General features: G+C 38.1%; 1 long non-coding RNA gene across 2 annotated transcripts; it reads right to left on the reverse strand.

The window, feature by feature from the left end:
- Positions 1-68: 68 nt before the first annotated feature.
- Positions 69-10,358, reverse strand: LOC132887770 (uncharacterized). 2 transcript variants are annotated; one of them, XR_009654871.1, is made up of 5 exons: positions 10,321-10,358; positions 6,072-6,137; positions 5,771-5,837; positions 1,987-2,135; positions 69-855 (listed from the first exon to the last, which is right to left on the reverse strand). It is a non-coding gene; the product is annotated as an uncharacterized LOC132887770 (long non-coding RNA). The 2 variants fall into 2 exon arrangements; XR_009654872.1 differs by having other exon boundaries at positions 6,459-10,352.
- Between the last annotated feature and the right edge of the window lie 1,387 nt (positions 10,359-11,745).

Below are 11,745 nucleotides of genomic sequence, written 5' to 3' on the forward strand. Positions count from 1 at the left end.
GAGGAGGTGCTGAATAGTAAACTCAGTATGACAATTCATTGCGAGTAATGCCAAAAGAATGTCTGGGATTCAAAAATGATTCATTTTATTTCCTTAAAAACTGTAAGATTGGACATGAGAATGTGGAATTCAATGCTCTCTCTGACAATAAAGGCCAATATCAAAGTCCTGCACAGTTTCCTGTTTCTCTGTTACTTCCTCAAACACTTGGATGGTGACGCTCCTGGAGGAGAAAATGAGCATAAAGGAGAAGTATACACGTCATTGCATAGGAACTCAAATAAGCAATGTAATCATGGATGTGATTTCGATCACAGTCAGTTACAAACAGTGGTAGAAATGATTTTGTCATGGTTTAGTTACAGACAAATAAATACAAAGCCTGAATGTTTTGGTTCCCAAATGCTGTTTTAGTAATTGTGTGATTGTGGTGTTTTTCTTATTGCATGGGGGGGGCATTGGAGTTAAACAGACACTCTGATGTCATATTAATATCAAGATGATGTCTTAGCTGTAGATTCTCTACTTGGTTGGTTGGTTGGTTGGTTGGTTGGTTGGTTGGTTAGTTAGTTAGTTAGTTAGTTAGTTAGTTAGTTAGTTAGTTAGTTAGTTAGTTAGTTTTTAATTAGCTGGAAGAGGACAAGTATGTAGCATTGGAGTGGACACAAAGTAGAACCTTAATGAGTGAGCAACAGGTCTGTGGGTGGAAACAAATGCCGTGTTAAGAGAGGTCAGAGGAAAATGGCCAGATTGGTTCGAGCTGCCAGGAAGGATACAACAGTAACTTTTTACAACCATGGTGAGCAGAAAAGCATCTCAGCATGCAACAGCAGAAGACCACATTGGGTTCCACTCCTGCAGCCAACAACAGGAATCATAGAATCAAGAACAAGTTAGTATTAAAGTGGCCAGTGAGTGTGTGTACAAAATACAGCAACCCACTACGCAATGATTACAACTTGTATGAAAATAAAAGCATACTGGAAGTTCTGCACAGTCATTCCGACATGCTTTTTAGAATGACAAGTTGTTTATGTTGCCCGGGAGATACACTAGTAATGAGATCATGTTGGTTCGTTATGCAAAATTTATTTCCTTAGGCACTGGCTCTCCTGTCCTCAACCTCTTTCACCTTCATTCTCTTTTTTGATTCACTTTTGTTTATCCCTTCTTTTGGCCTTTTTTTTAAAAGAAAAACAAAATTCTGTGTTTTGCCAACAGTGATACTATTGAGAATGTCAATAAAATATGTTGATTTAAGGAACTTGACTATGACTTTTTCTCATAATTTTTAGTTGGTTTTTGTTTTTGTTTATTTACTTGTACAGGTTAAAAAGCAGGACAAACTGCCAAGTACACTGTGATAAATATCTATCTAGTTAAAATGAATCCAAGCAAGTTTTTCAACAGGATGGATTTCAAGAAGGCAGACAAAACAATGGCTAGAAAGAATACCTACTGTATGGACTACAAAATGGACTTGTGGTTAGCATGTCTGCCTCTCGACTAGGCGATTGCAACTTCTACTTGTGGTCAGGTCATACCAAAGACCATCATAAAAATGGCACCTACTGCCATCTGGCGAGGCACGCCATAATACAGATTTGAGTAGGAAGTCAAACTTTCGTGGTTACCAGAGGACCAGCCACCCCCCTCCCTGTAACCCTAGCTATGTAATAGGTGAGAGGTCGAGGGCTAGAGAAACAGAGATCACCGTCACCAGATGTGCCTTAAGGGCCTGGTTAGTACTGGGACAAGAGACTGCCTGAGAAAACCAGGTCCTGGCACAGGAGTGACTTTGATTTTTTTATTTGGCAAACTTGAGTTAGACTAGTAGGGTGACTCGCATTGTGGGGGAAAAGGCTGCTGTTGTAACCAGACTGAATTTATGAGTGTATAAGAATGTACAGGTCGCAGGATATTTTGGACTAAAATGGTAATACCTTGTGTTATTTAGATATTTAGAAAATGTATTGAATAACATACCCATAACATGAAGAAGCCACGATTCCCTGAGCCAGCAGGAATGGCTGAAGTGCCCTTGAGCAAGCCAACTGCTCCCTGGGCTGCCCACTGCTGTGGGTATGTCAGGGTCCTGTTGTACGTTGCGCTGGATGACAGCATCTGCTAAACACCTGTAATGTAAAAAGAAACGTTAACACCAATTGTGTAAAGGCAAAACTTATCAGACATCAATGATTCTCTGGACAGGTTTGTGTGCTATTGAAAGCCTATAATGTGGAAAAACTACTACAACTCCAAAACAAACACACACAAAAAAAATTCCTATATTTTTTAACAATGAGGCAGAGCCATTGCATTACAAAAGTGTTCTTGGAAAATCCACTTTTATTTCCAAAAATAACCGGTCATTACATAATGTTTAGCTCTTATCATCATTTCTACCATAGTAAGAGCTAAGAGTCTAATGTACACAAACTCTCCAATTTTCAATGACTTCCTTAGCTCTAAAACACTCAGGGGGTGTGTGTCTGGCCAGAAACCTATTAAGAGAACCACAACTGTCCGCTATGTGACCGTCCTTCAGCCAACTAGTTTCCACACATTCCAGACCCGGCGCAGACAGACACGGTGATCCAGTCAGTGAGACAGCATGAGAGGCGAAGCAATGACCTCATACTGCTGGACATGCCACATGTTTCCAGACACGACCAAGTGTTTCCCCACTTATGAGTAACCCGAGAGACAAGTAGATATCGAGGAAGAGAACACATGGGCGCTGTGACACACTGACTTAGTTTTTATATTGTAGTGCAGGGAGACGACGGAAATCCTGACTGCGTGTTCAGAAATGTGAGCAGGACTGATTAATATTCATATTAATGCCGCAGCACTATTGAATTATTGATCCTGACTGGGTGTTGATTCATGTTATATAACAGCACTTCTGACAATAGTAACAGCTGTTTGAAACATTTACGAGTTATTACACGAAATCAAGTTGTACATGAGCTGACAGCCGACAAGACACGTAGCGCTGACTTGGCTATAAGCCATGTACGACGAGATTGAGTGGAATAACTGTTTTATTCTATCTACATTCACTAGATTTTAAAAAACAAAGCATTTTTATTTTTTGCAAATTTGAAAAATAAAAACTTTATACAAAACATCCGATAAAATCATTTCCGCTTAGAATGTAAACAAACCGGCAAAGTGACAGGAGCAATTTGTGAAAAATGCTATAATAATAATTCTTGAAAAATAAAAAAGATACATTCTTACCATCAAATACTTTTATTCCATATTCTGTTGCTTTTTTTTTGGGGGGGGGGGGTTCTTTAAGGTTTTTTTGTCAATTGGCAAACCAGTTTGAAGGTGCATTACCACCACCGACTAGGCTGAAGTGTGGAACAGGTGATACTGGGGGGAAAAACTATTCTTTTAGCTATTTCTGTTTCTTTTAAATACTTGATAAAAATTTTTGGAGTTTTGTTTTCGAGTAGAGTTTTTATTTCGTCCTCGGTTGGTTCAGCAACACACTCCACCATTTTGTTTTTCTCTACTCACAGTATATGAGCTGATAGCCTAGTAGTAGAGTAGCCAATCAGAGTGCACAATTGCTCATATCCAGTGAATGTGGATAGAATAATACTGTTTATACTGGAGAGTAACAACTCATTCAGAGGGATGTTATACATACTCTAAGGCTAAAACTAAACCATATATATATATATATATATATATATATATATATATATATATATTCAGAGGGATGTTATACATACTCTAAGGCTAAAACTAAACCATATATATATATATATATATATATATATATATATATATATATATATATATATATATATATTAAACCAAAGAAAATGTATAATGTATGTTTGATATGGTGAAGCTTTCTGTAAGGAGATGTTTATGTAACATTTATGGAAGAAGTCTCCAATTTCAGCACTTTATAGTGGTCAATTTTCCACCAAGTCTTCAAGACACATGATGTTGTGCTTTCCAGTTTCTTTGCAACATGACAAGCTACACTCACCAGCCACTTTAATAGGAACTTGTCCTTGATTCTAAGATTCCTGTTCTTGGCTGCAGGAGTGGATTACATGCTGAGATGCTTTTCTGCTCACTACGCTTGGAAAGAGTGATATCCTTCCTGGCAGCTTGAACCAATCTGTCCAGTTTCCTCTGACCTCTCTTATCAACAAGGTGTTTCCTCCCACAGAACTGTCACTCACTCTATGTTTTTTGTTTTTCGCACCATTGTGTGTAAACCTTAGAGAGGAGATCAGCAGTTTCTGAAATACTCAAACCAGTCCATCTGGCTCAAACCAACACCCATGCCACAGTGAAAGTCACACTTTGAGATCACAATTTTTCCCATTCTGATGTTTGAAGTGAACATTAATAACTGAAGCTCTTGATTTGTATCTGCATGATTTTATGCATTGTGCTGCTGTCAAGGGATCGGCTGATTAGAGAACTGCATAAAACAGAAGGTGGATGGGTGTTCGTAATCATGGCCAGTGAGTGTTTATGCTTTTTTTTTGGTCTTATTAACTTCAAGTGATCAGAAAGAGAGACTGGGGATGGAATGACTATCCGTAGCTACATCACAGCACCACATCGTTGTTTTCCCATATGAGCATGTCACACAGTTTCTTAAACTTTAGATATACTGTAATTTGTTGTCGCTAATTTATTTCTCTATGTGTACGGTTCAGTTTCTGAAAAATATGCTGTCGATGATAGGCAGAACTAATCCCTAATCTGGATTACATAATCAGATTACAGGTTCTTTTTATGGATTATGTGATTGTGATGTTGACGTCAGTGAATCACAGTCTATTGATTTTGGATTTACTGGGTGTGACAAACTGCATAAGAGCTGTTGTTATGACTAACAGCAGTTGCGTGTGATTTCTTGCAGTACCTCTAATCACTCAGATAGAGACTCTAAAATATTATCTCTTAGATAAAGGTAGTATTCGTTGCATGTAAGAAAGAAAAAAAGGACTTCACGTTTGCTGATAAAAGGTTATCGGTTTATGTATGTTCCTTTCTTTTTGTGCTTTTATTAAATCAGTCCAAGATTATTCAACAAAACATAGTAAAAGAAATACACAAAAGTAATCTAAAGGATTATAAGGCTCGTTTAATTTGTAATAAGTACTTAACTAGATTTCACCAGTAATCTGCTTGACACTGTACATGGGCATGCGTCTTATATGTAAACTAATTTACTTTGTGATGATTTGTGTAAGAGGTTGTCTCTGGTATGCCAGTAGAGTGAGGGCAGAACTGAAAAATCAAAGCCAGAATAAACAGGAGGTACAGAGGCATACAGCCAGTTTTACTTTGGTATCAGCATGTATGGGACGCCGTGAAAAAAAAAAAACACAGCGCTGTCCTGAAAATCAAAAACTTTGTGCAGGCATTTTACATATGACAAAGTGTCATGTGACTGCATGTGACATAAAGCTTAAAACAACAAAGAAAGAACGAACGTCCAAGTTCCTTTAAGATGCATTTCACTTTTGTGCTGATAGGAAGTTAGAGGCTGTGGTTATGTAATGGAGTCTTTGTGAGAGGCCAAGAGGGGTGTTACCAGAGCAGGGCTGGAGTAGGACGGGCCTGGCTGTTGCCTGGTTACAAATATTTTGGGCAGGGAAATGGGCAAACATGTCCTGCCTCCCCAGGAAATGGGCCGCTCTCATGACTGCTGCAGGGGGCCCCAGTCGCACTGACACCACAAAACAAAACAGGAAAACTGAGAGGATGCGGTAAACAAAACCTGCTGTTTGGGTTTCAGCATGCCCCTCCTTTCAAAGTTACAGTCTCGTCGTTGCAGTTCTCTGCTGCTGCAAATACATAAATAAAAAATAAATAAATAGCAGCTGCAAGTACAAACACTGAAATATACAGGTATATAAATAGAGTCCATTAGGAAAAATATATATATATATATATATATATATATATATATATATATATATATATATATATATGCATCAGTGATAAACATTGTTCACATGTTGATTTGTGATTTTAAACAGTGAAGTCTAGACAAGATAAAATCTTAGATTTAATCAGACCTTGTGTTCCAATAAGAAGCTGAATTTGTTTTACAGCTGAGTGAAACCGTCTGTGGAAACTTGCTTCTAAATGAAACCAAGATAGCATTTAATGTTAACATAATTATCAGTCAAAAGTTTGGACAAACCTTCTAATTCAATGTTTGTTTGTTTTATGAATTAAAAGTCACTTCATGTCTTAAAGTAATGATGAATGTCATTTCTTTTTACTTAGTTGATAATTTCTTGACGTAATATGGATTACCACACTTGTCGAACAGAGCTATTTACTGTATGTTTATTATTTACTGTTTGATGGTCTGAAACACATTAAGAAGGCAAGGAACTCATCCAGCAATTAACTTTTGATGAGGCACACGTTAAGTGAAAAGCATTCCAGGTGACTACCTCATGAAGCTGGTTAAGATAATGCCAATAGTGTGCAAAGCGTCATCAAGGTCAACGGTAGCGACTTTCCTAAGAATCTCAAACATTAAACATATTTTGGATTATTTTTGACACTTTTTGTTTACCACACAATTCCATACATGTTATTTCATAGTTTTGATATCTTCAGGATTGTTCTACAATGTAGAAAATACAAAATACAGAAAAACCTATGAATGAGCAAGGGTGTACAAACTTTTGTCTGGCCCTGTAAATCTCCCTTTTACATCATGAATAACAAACCTGTCAAAAATAGTTTATTATAATATTACTAGTGAAACAAAATTCGAAATTATATTACATACACTCCCTGTTCTGAACTCTATCAGGTCACATATTTGTCTCTGGACTTCTTCCATTTCTGAACTGTAATTTTCACTGTTGCTTATAAGATCAATCCACTTCAGTAACCGGTTAATCCTGATCAGGATCATGGTGAATCCGGATACTATACTGGGAACAATGGGTGCAACCCAAGAACACATCCTGGGTGGGACACCAGTTTATCACCATGCACAAACACACATCCTCACACACATTCACACCTAGGAGCAATTTTGTGTAGCTAATCCACATACTGGCATGTTTTGGGAGGTGGGAGGAAACCGGAGAACCTGGAGGAACTTTGATATCCTTTTAAGCCATTCTGAAAAAGTTTTGTGAAATCTGTTTTCATAATCCTGTTAACTTTTAATTTGAGCGCACTTTTACACCTGAAAAAAAATTCTTAAAGTCAACTTTTGTTGACTGAAACAAATTAACTAAGTGATCTTGGCAATGTGGGTGAACCTTTTGAACTTGCGAATAAATATAATGCTGGCTTAATTCAGATTATTTCTCGGCACAGCGTATGAGAGAATCCCAAAAAAATCTTGACCGAATACTATAACAAATACCCACTAATGTACACTATGTCAGATTATACAATGAAGATCAGCTTACGATAGATCTCTGATTAAAAGAAAATGACTCCACTTTGCTTACATCATCAATCAATGTATTCTGGGCTCGCACAGGAAAAAAAAACACTTTTCCAAGTAAGCTTCAGGTAATAAGGATTTTTTTTTCTGTTTATTAGCATGTTTTGTTCACCACCACCACGACTGTATTCATAGCTGTCCTGTGAGTTTTACACACTCTTATGCCATCCTCTTGTTGATAGCTTTTAATGGAGCGTCATGGAAGTAGTCACAGCGAGATTTTCATTATAAAATACTCTGAAACTTCCAGAACTTTGTCATCAGCCATCTTTGGTTGCAATGGCACTAAAGCTGTCACCAGTGAGCATGTCACGTTACGATACAACTCACGACCAAACTCGTCCAATGTAAACCTCACTGAAGTTTCAAAAGCAAAACTTCACTTTAGTGAATTAATGCTTGTTCTACTTAGCAGATGAATTGTAAAAAAAAATTTCCACCCAAAAACCAAGTGGACTGCAGACGCATGATATGGGCAAAAGTTTGTGGACACACAACACACTTGTATGTCCTTGTTGAGCGCCCCATTCCAGATTCATTCCCGCTTTGCTGTTATAATAATCCACTCTGCTGGGAAGGCTTCCTATTAGATTTTGAAGTGTGGCTGTGGGAATTTGTGCTCATTCATCAATGAACAAGGGCGTTAGTGAGATCAGGTACTGATGTTGGGCGAGGAGGCCTGGGGTGAAGTCGACATGCCAGTTTATCCCAAAGGTGCTCAGTGGGGTTGAGGTCAGGGCTCTGTGTAGGCCACTTGAGTTCTTCTTAGGCTTGGGTATCTTTTGAATCTTATCGATACTGATTCTGCTTATTGATTCCCCGTTTCGGTTCCAAATTGGTAAACAAATACCATGTCAAGATTCATGTTTTTCCGTAATTACACTTACTATTTATCTTGCATAAGTGGGTTCATGCCTCTCAACATGCAGTGCACTAGGAGTATCCAGATGGTGTACTCAAAGCAGTCTAAATATTCAGTGTGCAATACTGTACGCTTCTCACCCTCAATGGTCACCATCTTGGCTACATAGCCAAAGCGAAAGGACCACCAACCTATTTTCAGCCAGTTGGAGGACAGCATGTCAATTTTCCACACTGCATGAAATATCTATGCACACAAATGAAGAAAATGAAAAGCGCCTTCATTTTTAAGAGGTGAGCACAAAAGCCAGCAGATATTTTAGCAGGTCATGCAACAATCACGGTCACATGTTGCAATCCACATTTCTGGTAAGTGCACAACTTGCCATGTTCGATTTGAGACAACACTACATTGTCAAAATTCATGCAGTACACAAGTAGCATGCACAGTGTACTATGTGGAAGTGTACTAACAGAGGTACGTGAACTGAGACACAGCAATGGACATGCTGTTGCACTGACGTGTGATGTCACAGAGACAGGTCCTGGCAGATAGTTATGTATACGTATGTAGATTTTGTGCGCAATAATAAAGGGGTATTATGGGGTACCTGGTACTTGGTATTTTGAATTCGGTTTCATGCCAACTTTGTTGTACGAGGTTATGTTTTCGCCTCTGTTAGTTTGTTTATTAGTCTGTTCGCAATGTAACTCAAAAAGTAGTGAACAGATTTTGACAAAATTTGGTGTACAGCTTTAGCAGCATCCAAGGTTTATTTTAATGTTGCTAAGATGTGGCTTGGTGAAGGTATGAACTCTACAGAGTTCCCTTCTAGTTTGGAACGGAGTTTCAGTTCCCAACCCTGGTTCTTCAACACCAATTTTTGGGCACAGGGCACCTTTGGCCCCACCATGCTGCAACAGGCCTCTTAGGTCCAATGAAGGGATTTTTTTTTTTTTTATACCAACACAAAGGCTGTAAAATATAACAAGACAATCAACAAAGACAATAATGCATAGACGGTGAATACAAGATACCGTACATGTAATGAACAAAGGGAAGAGTTAGATTTTTAAAGTGTTAAATAAAATCCTGAAGTGATTTATACACCATCAGTGATTTGTAGTATATACACCATAGGAGTGAAAAGTTTGTACACCCCTACTCATTCAGAGGTTTTTTTTTTTTTTGTATTTTGACAATTTTCTACACTGCAGAATAATACTGAAGACACTAAAACTCTGAAACATGTCATGAACAAGAAGTGTTTAAAAAAATAATCATATTTTAGATTCTTCAAAGTAGACATTTTATACAACTGTGTCCTTCCAATTTTTGGGACAACAATTTGAAGAACTACAACATATGGGTGTGGTGATCAGGTGTCCACAAACTTTTGGCCATAGTGTGCTTGTAGGGGTGTGTAATCTATACTCTCTCTCTCTCTCTCTCTCTCTCGTGTGCAGAATTATCGACACATAAATACCACTTCCGTGTATATAACTGATGTAAATAAACAAAAACAGCCACACAAGCAGAACAGCCCTGACTGACTCCAAATACAAGCAGGAGGTCCAACCTTTTCCACAAAGACACATAAAACGCAGACGCTCTAATTATTAGCTCTGTCTGCTGTAGCGAACAAAACACTTCGCTGCTTGTTCAGGTGCTAACGTTGTTAGCCTTGTCGTTTTGTGCCAATATAATCCAACCGATACTTTTAGCAGCAAGCAAACCATATTAATAAGCGCCTATTAACCGCGAGAAGGCCTTCCAATCCAAGTAGCGCAAAGGTTATGGCTAGCGTGCTAAGCTAGCTAATGCTAACATCCTCCCTAAAATCAACAAACACTGCAATGCATTATTATCCATATCTGACTAACTAAAACTAAAGCTTCTTTGCATCTTGTCTTGTGAGTAGTGGAAAAAAAAATGGGTTTCGCGAGCGAAAAATACACCAAATATCTAACTCAAGCCATACATATATATCGCAAGTCTCAGTGTCTGCAAATCCGTCTGTGGCGGAATACTCAGTGCCTCCTTATTCCCTTTAGAAGCGCACTACGTAGGGTATAGAAAACCAAGGCTTCTGCCGCCATATGTAGTGCACTACGTATAAACACAAGCCGTTGAGACGACGTTCATGCAACGCTCATTTGTGCGGCCCAGAGGTTGCCACGGGACACGGTTGCTACGCAACAAAAACAAAAAAAGACCACATCGTCATGACGTCGTTGCGTCAGACATGCCGGAACGGCGTTTCCATGACGACGCAACGCCTGTACATACACATCTGCAGATTTCGGTTGTGGAGTATAGTGGCAACACATGGCTCTGATATTGAGTTGTTTAGCATTGAATAAAGAATGTTCAGTTGTTTTAGGACAAACACATGCACCTACTAGTCGAATGACAAAACAAAGCATAACAAAAAAGTTATATATATATATATATATATATATATATATATATATATATATATATATATATATATATAATGCTTTGTTTTGTCATTTGTTTTATATATACACACTACCGTTCAAAAGTTTGGGGTCACTTTGAGATTTCCTTATTTTTGAAAGAAAAGCACTGTTCTTTTCAATGATCACTTTAAACTAATCAGAAATACACTATATACATTGCTAATGTGGTAAATGACTATTCTAGCTGCAAATGTCTGGTTTTTGGTGCAATACCTACATAGGTGTATAGAGGCCCATTTCCAGCAACTATCACTCAAGTGTTCTAATGGTACAATGTGGTTTGCTCATTGCCTCAGAAGGCTAATGGATGATTAGAAAACCCTTGTACAATCATGTTAGCACAGCTGAAAACAGTTTAGCTCTTTAGAGAAGCTATAAAACTGACCTTCCTTTGAGCAGATTGAGTTTCTGGAGCATTGTGGGGTCGATGAAATGCTCAAAATGGCCAGAAAAATGTCTCGACTATATTTTCTATTCATTTTACAACTTATGGTGGTAAATAAAAGTGTGACTTTTCATGGAAAACACAAAATTGTCTGGGTGACCCCAAACTTTTGAACAGTATATAAAAAACAAATGATGGAATGGAGCCTTATTTTATTTAATTTTATTGCAAAGTTTGTCCAAAATATTCAGCCTGTTCCTTGTCAGTGGCAAGACATATACTGTATAGTGTAGATTTGTCTTTAAAATTAAGAATAAATATGATCAACAGTTAAGAGTCTGAGTCTGCTTGTCGGTTGTCTCTCCCTCCTCCTTCCTCTGGTTGCATCCCACATAAGGAGCGATGATGCACTTTTTTTTTCTGACGTAGTCACAGGTCGGTAGTTCTTAGCCACTAGTGAGAGTTTTTCCGGGGAGATGTTCCTGGTGAAAGTCATGTAGTCGTGTTAGTCATGCAATGCTGGTTAGTGTAGCTTCGC

This window comes from Neoarius graeffei, chromosome 6, assembly GCF_027579695.1.
Source record: "Neoarius graeffei isolate fNeoGra1 chromosome 6, fNeoGra1.pri, whole genome shotgun sequence".
NCBI classification, from domain to species: Eukaryota; Metazoa; Chordata; class Actinopteri; order Siluriformes; family Ariidae; genus Neoarius; species Neoarius graeffei.